This window comes from Nicotiana sylvestris, chromosome 12, assembly GCF_000393655.2.
Source record: "Nicotiana sylvestris chromosome 12, ASM39365v2, whole genome shotgun sequence".
Lineage (NCBI taxonomy): Eukaryota > Viridiplantae > Streptophyta > Magnoliopsida > Solanales > Solanaceae > Nicotiana > Nicotiana sylvestris.
This window is the reverse complement of record NC_091068.1, coordinates 121,242,892-121,262,293: the sequence shown is the minus strand read 5'-3', so window position 1 is coordinate 121,262,293 and position 19,402 is coordinate 121,242,892. Positions and strand designations below refer to the sequence as shown.

General features: G+C 39.1%; 1 non-coding gene across 1 annotated transcript; it reads right to left on the bottom strand.

Annotated features, from left to right (window-relative positions):
• Positions 1 to 744: 744 nt before the first annotated feature.
• On the bottom strand, positions 745 to 824 carry TRNAL-UAG (transfer RNA leucine (anticodon UAG)). The gene has a single exon. It is a non-coding gene; the product is annotated as a tRNA-Leu (tRNA).
• Between the last annotated feature and the right edge of the window lie 18,578 nt (positions 825 to 19,402).

Here is a 19,402-nt window from a genome sequence, read left to right as displayed (position 1 = left end):
AGGCGAGTCTAGGATTTCTAGAACATGAATGTACTACTAAAAAATGACCCAAAAAAAAAAGTATTATGTGTGAATCAATCCATATTCCTTTGGGCGAATAACCGTATTCAACCAAATATATCATTCAGCCTTTTTGAAGCATGAGACTAATAGATAATACTTATTAGATTAATTCTAGAAAATACATACATAAAATACCTAGTTTGGCAAGGAGAACATGAATTTACGTGTAATATCATGTGGTCTATAAATCTGCCCCTATATAATGGGCTATGACAATTGACAAGCTACGTTAAATATACGTGCTGTGTTAAAACTCGAAGAGTCAAGAGAAACAAAATTATGGGTCATTCTCCAACTTAATTAAAAAGTTGAGTATTATATGAGTTTGGTCATTATGTGTATCAGTGTTATATGATTTATCATATCCAACTAAACATTTCTCAAACATTCTCTTAGCAAAATGGGTAAAATTCTAGCTCTATGTTTGTTTCTACTACTACTACTACGTTGTTTTCAATTTTATTAAGAGAATTGATTATTCAAGACTTTAATGTAGGCATTACTAATACCGGTCACTGATTTAGTGTAGGACAGGTTGTATAAACCTGCGATTGCAGCAGCCAGCAATGAATAACAGTCCGCATAGATTGGGAGAGAACTAGAGAGAGAAAATTGAAAAGTCCACATTAAATTAAGTACTGTACTTAATAGAAAAAGATAAATTATTATGTAATAAAAATATGTCAGCTGTGGGATTTGAACCCACGCCCTTCCAGACCAGAGCCTAAATCTGGCGCCTTAGACCACTCGGCCAAACTGTCGTACTAATATTATGGTTCATCGCTTTGTTTTATTTGTATTAGCAAATCACTACCGATAATTGCAATTCAATTAAGAAAACGAAGGATAATTACTTGAGCTCTTTCTCCTTATCCTTCTTTGTTTCCTGCTAATTATCTGCTAATGTCTACTATTTTTACTTATCCAAAACATCCACTGGTGCAAAATTAAATACGATCTCTTTTCATACTTCACAAGCAGCAGCTAGTTCCGGGCTCCATTTGCAAGCCTCGCGAATAATTCACCTTCATTACGAGCTTGCACACATGCTTCTAGAGCTACTCGATTAGCTACAACACCTGGCGCATTACCCCAAGGATGTCTTAAAGTTCCTCCACCGAACTGTAGTACGAAATCATCCCCAAAGATCTCGGTCAGAGCAGGCATATGTCAAACGTGAATACCTCCTGAAGCCACGGGTAGAACACCTGGTAAAGAGACCCAATATTGAGTGAAATAAATACCGCGACTTCAATCTTGTTCAACAAATCATCACATAGTAAATCAACAAAACCCAAAGTTATGTCTCTTTTAAGTTTACCTATTATGGTACCAGAGTGAATATGATCTCTACCAGACACACATAATACTTTTGCTAATACCCGGAAGTGGATATCATAAGTCTTTTGTCTATCAATAACTGCATGCATTGCACGGTGAATGTGAAGAAGTAGACCATTATGTTCTTGATTAGCCGCTATAATTACTTTTTGCACAAACCAAAATTAGATCAGATATATCATACATGCATATAACTAGCTATAGGCACACTAGCTAATTAACATTTACAATTGATACATAACAAGCATAAGATTAACCATGTTATCATAAAGTATGAAGTTATATGTGAACATTAATACATACTAACAAATATATACTATATTATCATAAAGTGTGAAGTTAACTGTACAAATTACATAAGTTAAGTTAAGAAAGATAATAAGAACAAAAACCACTTTAACCTTCCCACGAGCTCTTATTATAGGAATTCATAACGAGCAGAGGCGGATCTAGGATTTGATAACTGCGGGTGTCATGGTCTACCAATAGTAAAGGAGATTAGATTAGGGTATACATTTAGCTGATCTGTTTTGAATTAATTCTGTGTCGTTCGGTTAGTTCGATCCACTTTAAATTAATTCATTTTGATTTACAAGATCTTTGGTGCATAATTAAGTACACGATCACCAAATTGAATAAGATTAATCCAATTTGATCTAATTCTCTCGATTCAAATTCTATTAAATAATATTATTAAAAATATTAAATGAAACTTTTAAATTAGCAAATACACCCTTTTAATCTTTATATAACTAAATTAGTATTATGTCTATTAATGCCGTCATTTTTGAAAATTGGAAATCTAGGAGTAACATGAGATGGATAAAAAGAGAAAATAATTAAAATCAAATTCAAATGCAATTTTGAAGCTTTTCAAAAAATGGAAGGAAAAATATAATAATTTAATAAATACTAAAAATGAGGTTGTACAAAGAGAGAAAATAAAAGATGAAGAAATTTAAAAAATTGAGAAATGAGCAAAAAGAAAAGAAAGAAAATGGAATACGTAAGAACACGGACAAGAAGACTCGCCTTGGAATATAATGGGTTCGATCTTGCGTCCCTCACTTAGAGATTTAGCAATTTAACCATGGCACCTAAAGTCAATTTGTTTCTTTGGGTGCCAAGCTTTAAATATGTAGTAACATTAATGTAAATTACCAGTACACCCTTAAAATTTTATCCGAGCGATCGGGTGGTGGCGTGTGTTACATCTCGCGTTTTCATACGTTAAAGTTTCATCTTCAGTTAATCGACGTAGACACGGGGATGAGATTATCTTGAGGTTAACGTATTTATGCTATTTATGAAAAGCGATAAGTAAGTGCCATGAAGGATAAATGGTACACGAATTAAAGAAAATGAGTTTCATCGAAGGTTGTCGATTTGGGATAAAATACGGTCCAAGCTATAATACCGGATATTTATGGACGAGTACCATATATAATTGTATCATATGACCGTGATAGTATGATGTATAAAGTGTATTAAAAATAAATAGAATTCTAAGTAATTTGAGACAATTCTTAATTATGCGGGTAATTGATTAATTATCGGGTAGCCAGATATTACCTAATTAATTAATAAATTAGTGGATAAAGATTTAAAATCCTCACCCTACCCCCACGTGGCAGCAAGCCACTTCCTAAAGATATAACTCTTAGTCATTTGTAATTAGGTGGCAACAAATAATGTGTTAATAATAAGACACCCCCCTTCTAATATTTTCTTAGTTTGCAACGTTAATAACCAAAATACATCATTCTAACAAGACACTTCCCTTTTGCAAAGTTAGCAACAAAATTTCTTACAAAATTCCTACAATCAGAACGTTATCAATTCCTCCAAGTTTTCAAAACTTCTTGCAACCAAACAATTCCAACAGGAATTATTAGCACCATAGCAACGTAAAATTTTGTGATTTACGGTGCAACCTTTTTCAAGAATATCATACGGATTTTTTTCTACTCCACGTATATTGAGGCTATCCCTTCTTTCTTTTTGGCATGATCAAATGATACACAAAAAACGAGCAAACACACAACTTTCATAACAACTCTATTCATAGAAATATTACACATGGGGATCTTTATGTTCTTGATTCCCCATGTGACATATTACAAAGGTATTATCAATGCATACTAGGGGTCTCTATATTTAAATTTTATATATGTATGTCATCCAATTATGGTGTATTACTGATTGGTATGGTATTATTTCTGTCATGAGTTACATCATTGGTCAACTAATTTGATCAGAAGGTTTTTACTGCGTTCATATGCATTTTGGACTAGCTGGCCATTCTTCTTAAATCTTAGTGTTTTGAGTTGGTTAGTGAGAGTCTTATTGAGTATTGAGATTTCCACAACTTTGTAATGTAGCTTATAAAAACAAACAAAAGACATAATCATAGTAGTACAAGATACAAAAAACGTAAAGTCAGTTGAATTGACTAGCTAGATTACGTACTAGGATTATGAAGTACGTGGTTCCCCCACTGCTATTGACTTGTTGATAAAGTTTATTCGAAAGAAATATTGATATTATTAACATATTTTCATGTATTTCATTCATTTATACATATACATTGACCCATGACCATATGGTGTTATATACCGTATTTATATGCATATATATATATATATATATATATATATATGTGTGTGTGTGTATGTGTGTGTGTGTGTATGTGTGTGTGTGTGTATGGGATATGGGAAAAGGTTACGACATTATATACGCACTACCACCTGATCAGCTGGTATATGTTGATGATGTTGCCCACAACGACCGAGATGATATGATGGGATGCCTTCAGAGGCTTGATGATGTTATGTACACGTATACCTATGCATGGCATGACATTTATACGCACGTGCATGACATTATAAATGTTTCAGGATTTACAAAGTTATTCAAACTTACAGGTGGATTTCTTTATTTCATGTTTCATCTATGTCTTTTCATGTCTTATATAATCAGTACATTATTCGTACTGACGCCCTATTTCTCGGGGCCTGCCTTTCATGCCCGCAGGTGCATGTAGGCAAGCTGACGGTCTCCCTTCTTAGGATCCTTGATCAACGAAAGTTGGCATGCTCCACTTGATCCGGACTGCTTTTGATTTTGGTACGATATGCTTGTATACATATATGGATATGACGTGGCCCAGTCCCATCTTTGTACAGTTGTATTTTCTATTAGAGATATGTAGACAGTTATGTATAGTCGAATAGTATGTGGCCTTGTCGGCTTTCAGTTTTAGGTATATAGTTGTCTATAGCAGCCTTGCCGGCTCACCTACTGTATTTCGCATGTATACACATATGTCTTTTGGATAGGTTTCCCTCACGTATGTTATTCATGTTTATATCTTAAACGCATGCTTAAGGATGTTCGACATGTAGAATTCGGGAACCCGTCGCGGGCCATCGGTTTGGGTCATGACAAAAGTGGTATTAGAGCAGTTTTATCCTAGGGTTGTCTACAGACCGTGTCTAGTAGAGTCTTGTTTATGGGTATGTTGTGCACCTCACTTATAAACATGAGGCTACAGTACATATAAGATGTTATCCTCTCTTCTTATCATAGATCGTGCAGTATAAAAATTCATGTTCCTAACGATATGTTATATTTCCAGTGATGCCTCCAAAGACTACAGCCGCCCAGAAAGGAAAGTCCGTGGCTGGTGAGACTACTAGTCGAGCGCCACGAGTTTCCAGGGCTTGGGGAGAGTCTCATAGTAAGGTTCCATCTCAGACTTCACATACCCCGCCCTCTCCAAAAGAGCCCCGAAGGTCACCAGCTGCAGCGCCCGCCCTTATACGTTCAGCCCCTCAGCTAGATGTACCAGGTTAGGAGATAAGAGATAATATTCAGCTATTAACTCGATTAGTAGTCGCACAGGCTCGACGTCAGGAAGTCATGCAGATAGGTACGTTAGTACGATGGTTCGTGACTTCATTAATTTAGACCCTCCAGTATTCACTGGGGTAGATCCAAACGAGGACCCTCAGGTATTTATTGATAGAATGCAGAGGATGTTAAGGGTAATGAAGGTCACTACGACTGAATCAGTTGAGCTAGCTTCCTATAGACTCCGAGATGTTGCAGTTAATTGGTACGAGTCTTGGGAATTGTATAGAGGTGAGGATGCCCCTCCAACAGTATGGCAGGAGTTTATAGAAGCTTTTCTTCATCATTATCTGCCACCGGAGCTTAGACGGCCTAGAGTTGATCGGTTCTTGACCCTTCGGCTGGGTAACAAGAGTGTTCGAGAGTACAGTCTTCAATTTGATTCGTTGGCTAGGTATGCTCCCACTATTGTATCTAATATGGAGGATCGGGTTCACCGGTTCGTGATGGGATTAGAGCTGCACTTTCTTAACGATTTTATGTCGATCTCACTTCATCCAAACATGGATATTTCTCGTATTCAGGCATACGCTCAGGGTGTAGAGGAGCGTAAGCAGAAAAAAGGGCCGATCGTGAGCATGATAGGGCACATAATAAGAGAGCGAGATCTTCAGTTCCCTCTGGTGAGTTTCGAGGTGGTCAGAGACAACAATACTCGAGGTATCCAACCCAGCCATCAGCTAGCGCACCCCCTCAGTTTGGCGGTAAGAGATTTGATTGTTCCACATATTCAGGGCCTGGACAGAATTCCAGGCCTCAGGTTCTCAGTATAGGGGTGAGTCAAATCAGATAAGGCCGCCCTTGCCATGATGTGCTCAGTGTGGTAAGTAGTATGCCAGGCAGTGCCGTATGGGATTGGGTGTTTGTTATACTTGTTGTTACCCGGGCCACGTTATGAGGGGTTGTCTGACGAGAGGTGATGCAAGCATAGCTCAGCGAGCGGGATCTATAACTGGTTTGTCATCATCAGTATGCCCCTAGGTAAGGTTCACAAGCACCAATAAGTCGTGGTAGAGGCAGAGACGAAACATCTAGCTCGAGCGGTCCTTATAATCGCATTTATGCGTTGGCAGGATGACAGGATCATGAATCATCGCCTGATGTTGTTACAGGTATATTATCAGTCTTCTTATATGATGTATATACACTGATTGACCCAGGTTCCACCTTATCATATGTTACTCCGTTGGTTGCTAGTAAGTTTGGAATACAACCTGAATTGGTTAAACCTTTTGAGGTGTCTACACCTGTTGGGGACTCAGTGATAGCTAAGCGAGTATATAGGGGTTGAATAATAGTAGTTCATAGTCGATCTACCGTTGCAGACCTAATCGAGTTAGATATGGTAGAATTTGATGTTATAATGGGTATGGATTGGTTGGCTTCTTGTCATGCCAACGTTGATTGTAGATCAAAGATAGTCTGATTTCAATTTCCAGGGGAGCCTATTTTGGAATAGAAAGGTAATACAACATCGTCGAGAGGTAGATATATTTCCTATCTCAAGGCATGGAAGATGATCAGAAAGGGCTCTATTTATCACTTAGTTCGGTTTCAAGATGTGGAAGTAGAATCACCAACCATTCAGTCAATCCCTGTGGTTAATGAGTTTCCCGATGTTTTTTCCAATGAGCTTTCGTGTCTTCCATAAGAGCAAGAAATTGAGTTTGCTATTGACCTACTGCCAGATACTCATCCAATATATATTCCTCCCTATAGAATGGCCCCCGCAAAGCTAAAAGAATTAAAGGTTGTTAAAGGAACAACTAATGGACTTGCTTGAAAAAGGCTTTATCAGACCTAGTACATCACCGTGGGGAGCACCTGTGTTATTTGTGAGGAATAAAGATGGTTCCTTACAAATGTGTATTGATTATAGACAGTTGAATAAGGTGAATATCAAGAATAAGTACCTGCTCCCGAGGATTGATAATTTATTTGATCAGTTGCAAGGTGCCAAGTATTTTTCAAAGATAGACTTGAGGTCTGGGTACCATTAGGTAAGGGTTAAGGAGAAAGATATTCCGAAGAAAGCATTTAGGACCAGATATAGGCACTTTGAGTTTCGTGTTATGTCGTTCGGTTTAACCAATGCCCCAGCAGTATTCATGGATTTGATGAACCGTGTGTTCAGGACCTTTTTAGATCTATTCATAATTGTATTTATTGATGATATATTGGTGTATTCACGCTTAGAGGCTGAGCATGCTGATCATTTGTGTACTGTGCTTAGAGTTCTACAAAAAGGGTAGTTGTATGCAAAATTCTCTAAATGTGAATTCTGGTTGGACTCTGTAGCTTTACTTGGGCATATCATTTCGGGTGAAGGCATCCGAGTGGATACACAAAAGATTGAGGCAGTAAAGACTTGGCGTAAACCCATAACACCGACACGGGTTCATAGCTTTCTCGGTTTGACAGGATATTACAGGAGATTTGAAGAGGGATTTTCTTTCCTTTCAACACCTTTGACAACGTTGACTCAGAAGGGAGCAAAATTTCAATGGACTGATGCTTGCGAACAGAGTTTTCAGGCATTGAAGGACAGATTAAATTCAACACTGGTTCTAACGCTCCCAGAAAGGACCGATGGTTATGTTATCTATTGTGATGCTTCAGGCATTGGATTGGGTTGTGTGCTGATGCAGCATAGTAAGGTTGTAGCTTATGCTTCTAGACAACTAAGAAAGCATGATAAGAATTACCCGACTCATGATTTAGAGTTAGCCGCAATGATTCATGCACTAAAAATATGGAGGCACTACGTGTATGGCATTTATGTTGATATCTATATGCATCATAAGAGCCTCCAGTATATCTTCAAGCAAAAGGAATTGAATGTATGTCAAAGAAGATGGTTAGAGCTACTTAAAAACTATGATGTTGGTATTTTATACCATTCGGGGAAGGAGAACGTAGTAGCTGACTCCCTCAATCGTAGATCTATGGGTAGCCTGTCAATTTACAGCCAGAAAAGAGGGGAATAGTAATAACTAGGGATTCTAGTCTAGTTTATATTCCTTTTTGCCTGAGTTTTGGACAAAAATGTATACAAGTGTTCCCCAAAATCTAACTTGTTGTACTTGCTTGCAGTGTTTGGTCAAAAAAGGGACAAGGATATTATAACCAGCTCAAAAAAGGTGTGAAACCTGCACAAGTTCAGAACCAAGCCAAAGCAGTGCTACAACATAAAATCCACCGCAGCCGCAGAAGACTCATCGCAACCGTGGTCCTTTTATCGCGGTCCGCAATGGCAAGGATTCAGAGAGTTGGCATTTTTGGAATTCAAGCTACCACGGTCCGTGGTGGAGGAGTTCAGAGAGCCAGGAGTTTGAGCAAAAGCTTAAGTCGGCGGTTGATTTACTGTGGTCGTGGTAGCCTTACCGCTGCAGTGGTCCATTTTCCGCGGTCCGCAATACCTTCGTCAGGGGCATTTTTGTCTGGAAAATTTAGCTGTGTATAAATACTTTCTTTTTAGACTTTTAGGTCATCTTATCTTAACAGAGCACGTGAACGACGATTTTAGTCCATTTTGAGTAATTTTGTAGCTTACTTAGCAATTAATCTTAGTCTTTTATCTTGTAATTACAATTTATGGATCATTCTTCATCTCAATCTATGATTTCTTCTTCAATTATGAGTAGCTAAACCCATTAGCTAGGGTTGTGGCTCAACCCTAGTGTGGGTATTTAATGGGTCTCTTATCTTAGGGCTTAGATGTTTATGGGTGATGGATATCTGGCCTGATTTATACTTTTTGTGTTGAATTAGTGGTTACAAACACTAATTTGTGCTTTTTTGACTTAGGCTCTTCTTGAGAAAGAGAAACTAAGTCTAGGAATTTCAGGCCAACAAGGAATTGGGGTGTATTCAAAAGATTGATAGCCCCAATTAAAGGGTTAAACCTAGAGATAGTAATACCCGACTTGAGCTAACATTGCTTGCACAAATTGAACACCTAATTGGGCTTGAGAAATCCAATTAGGGCAAAGTCACTCTTACTACTGAGAGGTGTAGAGTGAGTAGCTTCGTGCATTGGCTATATCACGATCCCAGCTATAACATTATTGCCCTAAGTTTGAGATCCCGTTAGATACTCACCTAGGAGAAAGTCACTTTCCTAGTACCTCTTTACCCATTTAGAAATCCCTACATATATATATATATATACTTAGCTTAATTTCGCATATCACTAGTATAAAATTAGAAGTAACAAACAAACAAATATAATTGGAAGTGCAATTAAAAGCACTACATATTTCTAGATTATATAGGAATCCAACTCCAAATACATCTAGCTCCCTATGGATTCTATTCTGACCTTCTCGGGTAAAAGCTGCATCGACCGCTCTTTCCACTATGTAGTGGTGTAGGGTTGGACTCGATCACTTTTTGGCGCCGTTGTCGGGGAGCTAAACAGTTTTGGCTATCTATCTAACTAGTTTTGTATTTTATTTTTCTTTCCTTATGTGTTACTAATTTGTGTGTGTCATAAATTCAGGTACAAATGGCGAACAATGATAATCTTGGAAATGCTATTCCGGGGGAGGAGGTTGATAACAATATTGATGATGAGGTACCTATAGTGACTCAAGCTCAAAGGAGAGGCCGCCAGGCTAATGTTCCAGACCCTCCCCCGCCTCCTCCAAGAGTCGCTCCTCGGGTGCTTCCAAATGACGGATATGCTAGTGCAATTATCCCACCCCAGATCCAGGCGGGCAACTTCCAAATTACAAATATGATGTTGACTTTGTTGGAGCAACAAGGGTATTTCACAGGTGCTTCCCATCAGAATGCATACAAACATTCAAGGCTTTGTTGATACGTGTTGGGGAAGCAAGCAAACAAATGTGTCAGAGGATGCATTGCGGTTGAGATTATTCCCTTTATCACTTAGAGGGAAAGCTTTGGACTGGCTCGAGAGGCTTCCCAACCATTCTATCACTAAAGGATGAGTTGGCCGATAAGTTTATAGCCAAGTTTTTCTCACCGGGACATATGGAGGCATTGAGGGGTGAAATCTTAGCATTCAAACAGGAACCAAATGAGCCCCTTCACGATATCTGGGATCGATATAGAACTATGGTCAAGGAATGCCCCAACAATGATATGACTGAGGCAATAGTTCAACAGAAATTTTATCGGAGTATAAACACGACCAATTAGTGTGTGGTGAACCAGTTAGTAGGGGGTAATTTCATGAAGCTGCCTTATGCTGAGGCTTGTGATATTCTTGATGAGATGGCTGATATTTCTTCATCTTGGCAAAGTTGAGCTAATATGACACAGGTGACCCCACTATCATTCACTTGCACAAAGAGCTCCATGACCATGGACAAGCAATAACAGAGTTGACTACAACAATGAACCAGTTGGCAAAAGCTCTGTTACAACAAGTTCAAGCCCCTAGACAAGTTAATGCTATGGAAGGTGCCAACATGTTGGTCAACAAGAGGCGACAAAGAGGTCAACCAATATGACCAAAGAAGTGGTGGTTTCAATCAAGATGAGGGTTATGTTGAGCATAATGAAGAAGTGTAGTATGTGAACAATTACCAAGGACAAAGGGGCAATGCTCCCAACTAACAACAACAATGGAGATCCCAAGAAAATTGGGGGAATCAAAACCAACAAGGCAATAGCAACTGGGGGAATAACAATCAAAACTGGGGCAACCAGAACAACCAGGGCAACTGCAGCGGCAACAACAACAATTGGGGAGGAAACAACAACCAAGGGGTTGGAACAATGACAATCAAGGGAATCAGGGGCAAGGCTTTCAAAGGCCTCCGATGTATCAACAACCAAATAACCCACCTCCATTTTCGTCCCAAGGTCCTAGCTCATCAAACAATGAGATGGGAAGGATCGAGATGATGTTTGAACAAATGATGAAGAAGAGTGCCGACTCTGATGCCAAATTGGCATCCCACAATACTTCAATCCGGAATTTGGAGGTTCAACTTGGCCAGATTTCACAGTCTTTGAATACTCGCCCTAAGGGGGCTCTACCTAGTGATATGGTAGTAAACCCAAAGGGTGGGAACCACACCGAGCATGCAATGGCTATGATTACTATAAGTGGTTGAGGTGGTGATATGAATACCTCAAAGCAAAAAAGAAATTGTGAGTGATGAGATTCAAGTGCAAGATGATGATGTTCATTTAGTTGATGAGCAAGTGATAGAAGACAATGTGGATGCGGAAGTGAGAATTGATGCTCATGATGATGAGGTGGAGACCCAAGATGATATGAACCCGTGTAGGGAACACGTAATAAACATACCAAAAATGGTAGTGCCCAAGGCTAAGGCTCCCTTTCCAAGGCCTCCTCCACCTTACCCTCAAAGTCTTGCGAAACAAAAGAATGAGAACCAATTTAAGAAGTTCATAGAGATGATAAAAAGCTTGTCAATCAATGTTTCATTAGTGGAAGCTCTTGAACAAATGCTGGGTTACGCCAAGTTCATGAAAGACTTGGTGACTAAAATGATATCCATGGATTATGAGACCATCAAAATGACTCACCAAGTAAGTGCAATTGTGCACTCTATGGCTCCAAAGCTTGAAGATCCCAGCACTTTCACTATTCCATGCACCATTGGGAGTCAGATTTTGCAAAGGCATTGTGTGACTTGGGAGCAAGCATCAATTTGATGCCTTACTCCGTCTTCAAAACTCTGGGTATTAGTCAACCACGACCTACTTCAATGAGGTTATAAATGGTGGATAGAACAATGAAGATGTCGCTTGGTATTATTGATGATGTTCTTGTTCGGGGGGACATGTTCATTTTGCCTGCTGACTTTGTAATTTTGGACTGCGAGGTTGATTATGAGTTTCTGATCATATTGGGAAGAACTTTCCTTGAAACTGGGAAGGCTTTAGTTGATGTATAAGCACAGGAACTCACCTTCTGGGTGGGTGATGAAAAAATAGTCTTTCATGTGTGCAAGTCAATGAAGCAGCCCAATAGTACTTAAGTGTGTTCTTTTGTGGATCTTGTTACGACAGTGATAGTTGATGATACTAGTGTAATGATCAATGTGGAGGACCCTCTAGAAGCAGTGTTGTTGAATCTTGATGTCAATGAGGATGAAAGTCGGGTGGAGTGTGTTAATGCTTTACATGGAATGGGCTCTTACTCTTATGAGCCTCGGAAACTCTCTTTGGATTTTAAGAATAGAAAGACTCCACCAACAAAGCCCTCAATCGAGGAACCTCCCGTGTTGGAGTTGAAACCGTTGCCTCCACACCTCATGTATGAATTCTTAGGCCCTAATTCAACTTTGCTAGTGCGCAAAATGAGTTGATTCCTACCAGGACTATCACCGAATGGAGGGTGTGCATGGACTACCGCAAGCTGAATAAAGTGACCTGCAAGGATCACTTTCCATTGCCTTTTCTTGATCAGATGCTAGATAGACTTGCTGGGCGTGCCTTCTACTGTTTCTTAGATGGGTACTTTGGGTACAACCATATTTTGATTGCTCCGGAAGATCAGGAGAAAATAACCTTCACTTCTCCATATGGCACCTTTGCCTTTTCTAGGATGCCATTTGGTTTGTGTGATACGCCGGTACATTCCAGCGGTGTATGATGACCATATTTATCGACATGGTGGAGGACATTTTGGAGGTGTTCATGGACAACTTCAGTGTTGTGGGTGACTAATTTGATGAATATTTGAAAAATCTTGATAAGGTGTTAGCCTGGTGTGAAGAGACCAATCTTATGCTTAACTGGGAAAAATGCCACTTTATGGTCGAGGAAGACATTATCCTCGGCCATAAGATTTCAAAGCATGGTATAGAGGTGGACAAGGCTAAAATTGAAGTGATCTCAAATCTTCCTCCTCCTACTTCAGTCAAGGGGGTTAGAAGTTTTCTTGGGCATGCGGGGTTCTACCGAAGATTCATCAAAGACTTTTCCAAGATACTGAATCCCTTGTGCAAGTTATTGGAAAAAGATACCAAGTTCGTGTTTAATGAAGAATATATGAAAGCTTTTGAACTTCTCAAGTACAAATTGACAACCACTCCTTTTATTGCCTCACCCAATTGGAGCTTACCTTTTGAGCTCATGTGTGATGCAAGTGACGTGGCGGTTGGAGCGGTCTTGGGTCAAAGAGTCAACAAGTTGTTTCACCCGGTGTATTATGCAAGCAAGACAATGAATGATGCTCAAGTGAATTACACGGTGACGGAAAAAGAGTTGTTGGCTATTATGTTCGCAATGGAGAAGTTTAGGCCTTATCTCATGGGGGCCAAGGTGATAGTTCATACCGACCATGCCGCACTCCGCTACTTGATGACGAAGAAGGATTCCAAAGCTCGGTTGATGAGATGGGTCTTATTGATTCAAGAGTTTGATTTGGAGATTGTGGACCGGAAAGGGTGTGAAAACCAAGTGGCAGACCACTTGTCCCGCTTGGAGGAGGAGGGGAGTCCCCATGATGGCCTCAAGATTAATGATTCATTTCCCGATGAGAAACTCCTCTCTGTGTCTGTGAAAAGTATGCCTTGGTTTGCGGATGTTGCCAACTTCTTTGTGACCAATATTGTTCTGTGTGAGCTCTCTTCTAACCAAAGGAAGAAGCTCAAACGGGATAGCTTGGACTATTATTGGGATGAGCCGTATTTGTTTAAAATTTGCAACGATGGTGTGATCCGAAGATGTGTTCCGGAAGAGGAGCAGTTGAGTATTCTTGATGCTTGTAATTTCTCTCCTTACGGTGGTCACCATGGTGGGGCAAGGACAACTTCAAAGGTGCTTAGTTGTGGATTCTATTGGCCTACATTGTACAAGAATGTAGGTGATCTTGTGAAGAGATGTGATGAGTGCGAGAGAGCTAGCGAAATTTCAAAGAAGGATGAAATGCCTCTCACCACTATTCTTGAGGTTGACATATTTGATGTGTGGGGCATCGACTTCATGGGACCTTTTGTAAGTTCATGTGGCAATACGTACAGTCTTGCGACCGTTGATTATGTTTCAGAGTGGGTTGAGGCCGTGGCTTTACCCAACAACGAGGCCCGGAGTGTTGTGGCCTTTCTCAAGAAGAGTATTTTCACTCGGTTTGAAACTCCTAGAGCAATCATTAGTGATGGAGGGTCTCATTTTTGCAATAAGGCATTTGACACTTTGCTTGCATAGTATGGTGTCAATCATAAGGTTTCTACCCCTTACCATCCTCAAGCTAGTGGACAAGTTGAAGTCTCCAACTGGGAGATCAAGAGTATATTGTCAAAGACGGTCAATGCAAATAGGACCGATTGGTCAAAAAAATTAGATGATGTTCTTTGGGCTTATAGGACTGCTTACAAGACTCCGATTGGTATGTCTCCGTACTGATTGGTATTTGGGAAAGCTTTCCATCTACCGATCGAGTTAGAGCACAAGGCCATGTGGGCTTTGAGGAAGTTAAATCTTGAATGGGATGTTGCAGCAAATCTTTGGGTGGAGCAACTTAATGAGCTTGATGAGTTTCGGTTCCATGCCTATTCTAGCTCGTCCTTGCATAATGACAAGATGAAGTACTTACTTGACAAATATGCTCGTGGAAAGGAGTTCAAAGTAGGTGATCTGATTCTCTTGTTAAATTCCCGGTTACGACTGTTTCCGGGTAAGCTTAAATCAAAATGGAGTGGACCTTTTGAGATGGTGCTTGTGACTCCGTTTGGTGCTCTTGATTTGAAAAACAAAATTGGTGAAATCTTCATATTTAATAGGCACAGAGTCAAGCACTATCTTGGCAAATTTGATAACAGCCACGTGGTGGAAATGATCCATCTCAAGTGGTTGATGGTAACCTGCGTCGTGCTGCGGCGTTAAATCAGGCGCTTCTTGGGAGGCAACCTGTCGCACCCCCTTTTTTTCCTTTTTTTGCAGGGAAGTCTGGGTCTCGACATTGATGGGGGAACAACTTATTTCCTTTTGGGAATTTGGGTATTTTAAGAGTCGCTAACTAACGTATTATGGTGCGTTAGGGCACCTAGAGTAATTAACTCTTATGACTAGTTTGCATTACCAGAGATTAGTGTAAGGGCTCAAAATAACCTTAAGGGGAAGGTGTTAGGCACCCCTCGCGGTCCACAACGGTGCGTCCCGACCGAACTTAAACTATATGAATTAGTTAATTATCAAACAAGCAAGTATTTGTAGATAAAGTAGCTTTCCCCATGCATATATGATCAAGGAAGTTCAAATAATGAAGGTAAAGAGATTTGGACCGCTTATGTATATGTAAAGGAGGTTCAGGGAATTTAAACACATATGGGAATTGGGAAAGAGGAGTCCTAGGTTGGTTAGCCTACAAGATCATACCCATGCAATGCCCGGTAATCACTCTTCAATGAGGGGCTACACTTGACATTAGCGCGCAGGTCATCATATCCTTACTACCCAATTCCCTCTCCTTGGTCATGGCCTAAAGCGTTCTAGCAACCTTAAGATATACCCTTTGCATGCACTATTCGTCCCTTCCTTGTGGCCCTGAGGTATTTAGGACCTCTAATTTAGGTAGTTCTAGACTATACTAAGGTACTTAAAGGAGAAAAATCTAGGCGACAACCAAAATAATTAGGACTGGACCAAAGATAGAACAACTAAAGGCTCAAGTTTTACCTCCACAAACAGAGCAAGCAAGTGCACGTCTTAAACATAATTTCAGATATTTAAGAGAAGCCCTAGAACATGATATCTAGGTAAGCAGAGAATATGCAGTATTGAGTTAAGACCAAAGTATCAAAGACCTATTCAGTTTGCCTACTGAATTTTTAGAATCTATTGAATCTGGGCAGTCACAATAAGCAAAGCAGTTTTACAGTTTTATTTATTTATTAGACATTGATTACATATAGGCTTGCCTAGCCGTAATACCTTATACACATGCTATATAAATGCAACTAGAATTCTGCGAGCCATTTTTAAAACAGTTTGAGTTCATTAAGTCCTATAGACATGTTGCTCTATGCGCTGAATAACTGATTTTAGACTTATAGATGCCGACAGCTAAATGCAGAAATTTGTCTTAGAATCCTATAAGCATGGCATCTAAATGAAATGATTAAAACTTGCTAATGATTGATTTGAACATTTGTTAATATGCAGAATCTGATCTTTTTCAGGCAAGACTGATTAATTTTAAAACCCCTATAAGCATGGTATCTAAGCGAACATCGCATCAAACTTACAGACATGTTATAGAATGCAGGGTCGATTTTTTTAAATCCTATTAGCATGATGTCTAAGTGAACAAACATTGTAACAACTTATATGTATGGTATCTAGATAGACAAGATGTTGTAACAACCTATAGGCATGGTATCTAGATAGACAAGATATTGTAACAACCTATAGGCATGGTTTCTAGGAATGTAAACATTGTTTTAAAATCCTATAGGCAGTATATCTACCCATTTCCCAACAAACGTGTATAATAATCCCTCCAAGTTTACTAATTTCTCCAATAACTGGTTACAAAGATTATTATTACAACCCATAAATGAATTTACATAATGAATAAAAACTATACTATAGGGAGCCTAAAATAGGCCCAAAGTGAATCCTGGAAATACCAGGCCTTCAAACAATCCCAGATGTCATAGCCTCATGATGTCCAATAAGGGTATCCTGGTGTGTTAAAGTTCTCAAGGGCCTCAGAGACCCCGGGCAATGCTCACACCAAGATCATTTTGAATAGAAGAGTAGTTATGTGCAGTGTGGAAGGGCCAGCCCCAGTGTGCCAAAGTTCAGAGGAATCTCATGGATCCTTAGGCAGTATACACATTGGAGGGACATGACTTAAGTAATCTAGGAGTAGAAGTAAGAGTGCTCGACATAGTTGAAATGACTTTTGGGAAAAACAGTGTAGAGATAAGATCTTTAGGAGTGAAAATACTTTTAGGAGTAGCAGTAGTTTAGGAAAACATGTTAGGAAATAAAAAGATGTTAAAAACCTTTAGAGGGAAAGGAAGGTTCAACAAATAACAGCCTAGTCACAAAAACATCTTATTGCCCAACTTTAGTTTGTTAATTAGTCCAGGTAAATAAATAATTGCACAAAAGGGAGCATGGATTGGGAACACAAGATGTTTAAAGCATGAGCATATAAGATGAAGGGGAAGGCAGTCATGTAATTAATAGGGACACAGAGCAGGCAAGAATTAACAAGACATACTGATCACTCAGATCTTACAATCATACTTAGTGATAGGGTAAGCATGCTACTTAAGACAAGAGACAAGAAGGCTTAGGATTTACACACTGTAATAAACATATTGGTTAAGTATAAGGATACATAGGTCTGGATACAGAAGTAGTCATACTAAGTAATACAGAAAGAGTCATAGAAAAATTCAGTCACATAAAGTAGCCATACTAGTTGGGGTTACAGGACAGGGGAGACACAAGTAAACAGGTTGTTCTAAGGCCATGTTAGATACTCAAACAGAATAGACAGGCTGATTAAAACAAGAAAAGGTGAAACTTGAGCATACTAGTCAAAGCAACAAACATGAAAAGACATGAAATTATTTACATAAGCAATTAAACTAGTGTAAGAATAGACATGGATTTAACAGCTATGGAACAACAAAGAGCACATTGATTTGAATTTCAGAATGACATTGAGATAGGAATATACCAGTTAAGGAAACAAATGCAGAAAATAGAGCAGGCAGGATGCAACAGTCTAGCCTTGGCTTTCAGCTGGCTAGACAAGCAATGAGCACAAGTAGCATGAAGAGAGATGAAAGGAAGTTTGTGTGTGTGTGTGTGTGTGTGTGTGTGTGTTTTGAACTACTGCTCGTGTCTTTGAGAGGTAGAATAAGATTGTATATATAGTACTTAGGGAGTAGAACAAATAAGGTAAAGAGAATCAGAATTCAATCAATTAAGGGCAATCACATAATCACATAATCAATTTCCAAGAGGGAGTCTGGGATAGACCTCTTAATTTTAGGGTAATCAGTTAACAGTCATAACATGAGGTTTAATTAAGGCAAAAAATCCATAATCATGCCATATAAATAGTCAATAAAAATCCCCAAACTTCTGTTCATTAGTTAAGGCAAATAAAATAGGGAAGCATGTCACAAATAAGGAAACAAATAAAATTTCAGCATATACACTGATTTTAATAGGACAGTTAACAAGAATCAACCAGTAAATTCTTCAAAGAATATTGATTTTATAGGAAAGACTTATTCAGATTCCCTAAATAGAAATCAATTAAGTAACCTTACAGGAATACCGGATTTAGCAAGAAAAACTGGTTCAAAGCCCTAATAGAGATCAATTAGGGCAAAGTCTCAAAGAATGCTGGATTTAACAAGGAAAATATTTGAATCCCCAAAATAGAACCAGTTAGTACCACTGATTGCCAGAAATCAACATAATAAGCGAAAGAAGAAGAAATTAGTATAACCACTAAAAACGTCTAGGGTTCGAGCATTTGTGCAAAAATTAGTCAAATACGTAAAAAGATGAGCAGATTAAACATTGAAAGTAGAAAAATTCTTTGAAGAAGGTCTGGGAAGAACCCTAGTTTTAGAATAGAGTGACTAAGATCGAGATAGTTAGTAAAAATAGGGGATTTTAAAAAAAACACTTAATAATACTCGAATCACCTCGGATCTGTAAAGATCTGTGAAGAATCGAATAGTAGTGAACTAGGGTTTTCGAAAAATAGTACAGATGAAGAAAATCGGTTAAAAACTCATAGATTCAAACAAAAACAAGAGAAAATCCTTACTTACAAATGAAAGTGGCCGGAGACAGGCCGGTAAACGAGATTCAAACCGGAATAGGTTGGCTTTCTTTGAGAATCTTTTCAAGGACTCATGAAGTCGAAGATCCATGGAGTATAGGACAACAGAGGTGGTCGGAGAAGGCACGGAAACACCATAGGAGGGAGGTTCTTGCTGGTGACGGTGATTAGGGTTAGGGTTTAGGTGGAGAGTATCTGAGGGAGGAGGGAACAGATGACGACGGGGAGGGGTGGGAAATGATTAGAGTTTGAAGGGGGTATATGGGTTTAATTAAGGTAAGGGGGATCTGGACCGTTGATCAAAATGATCAACGG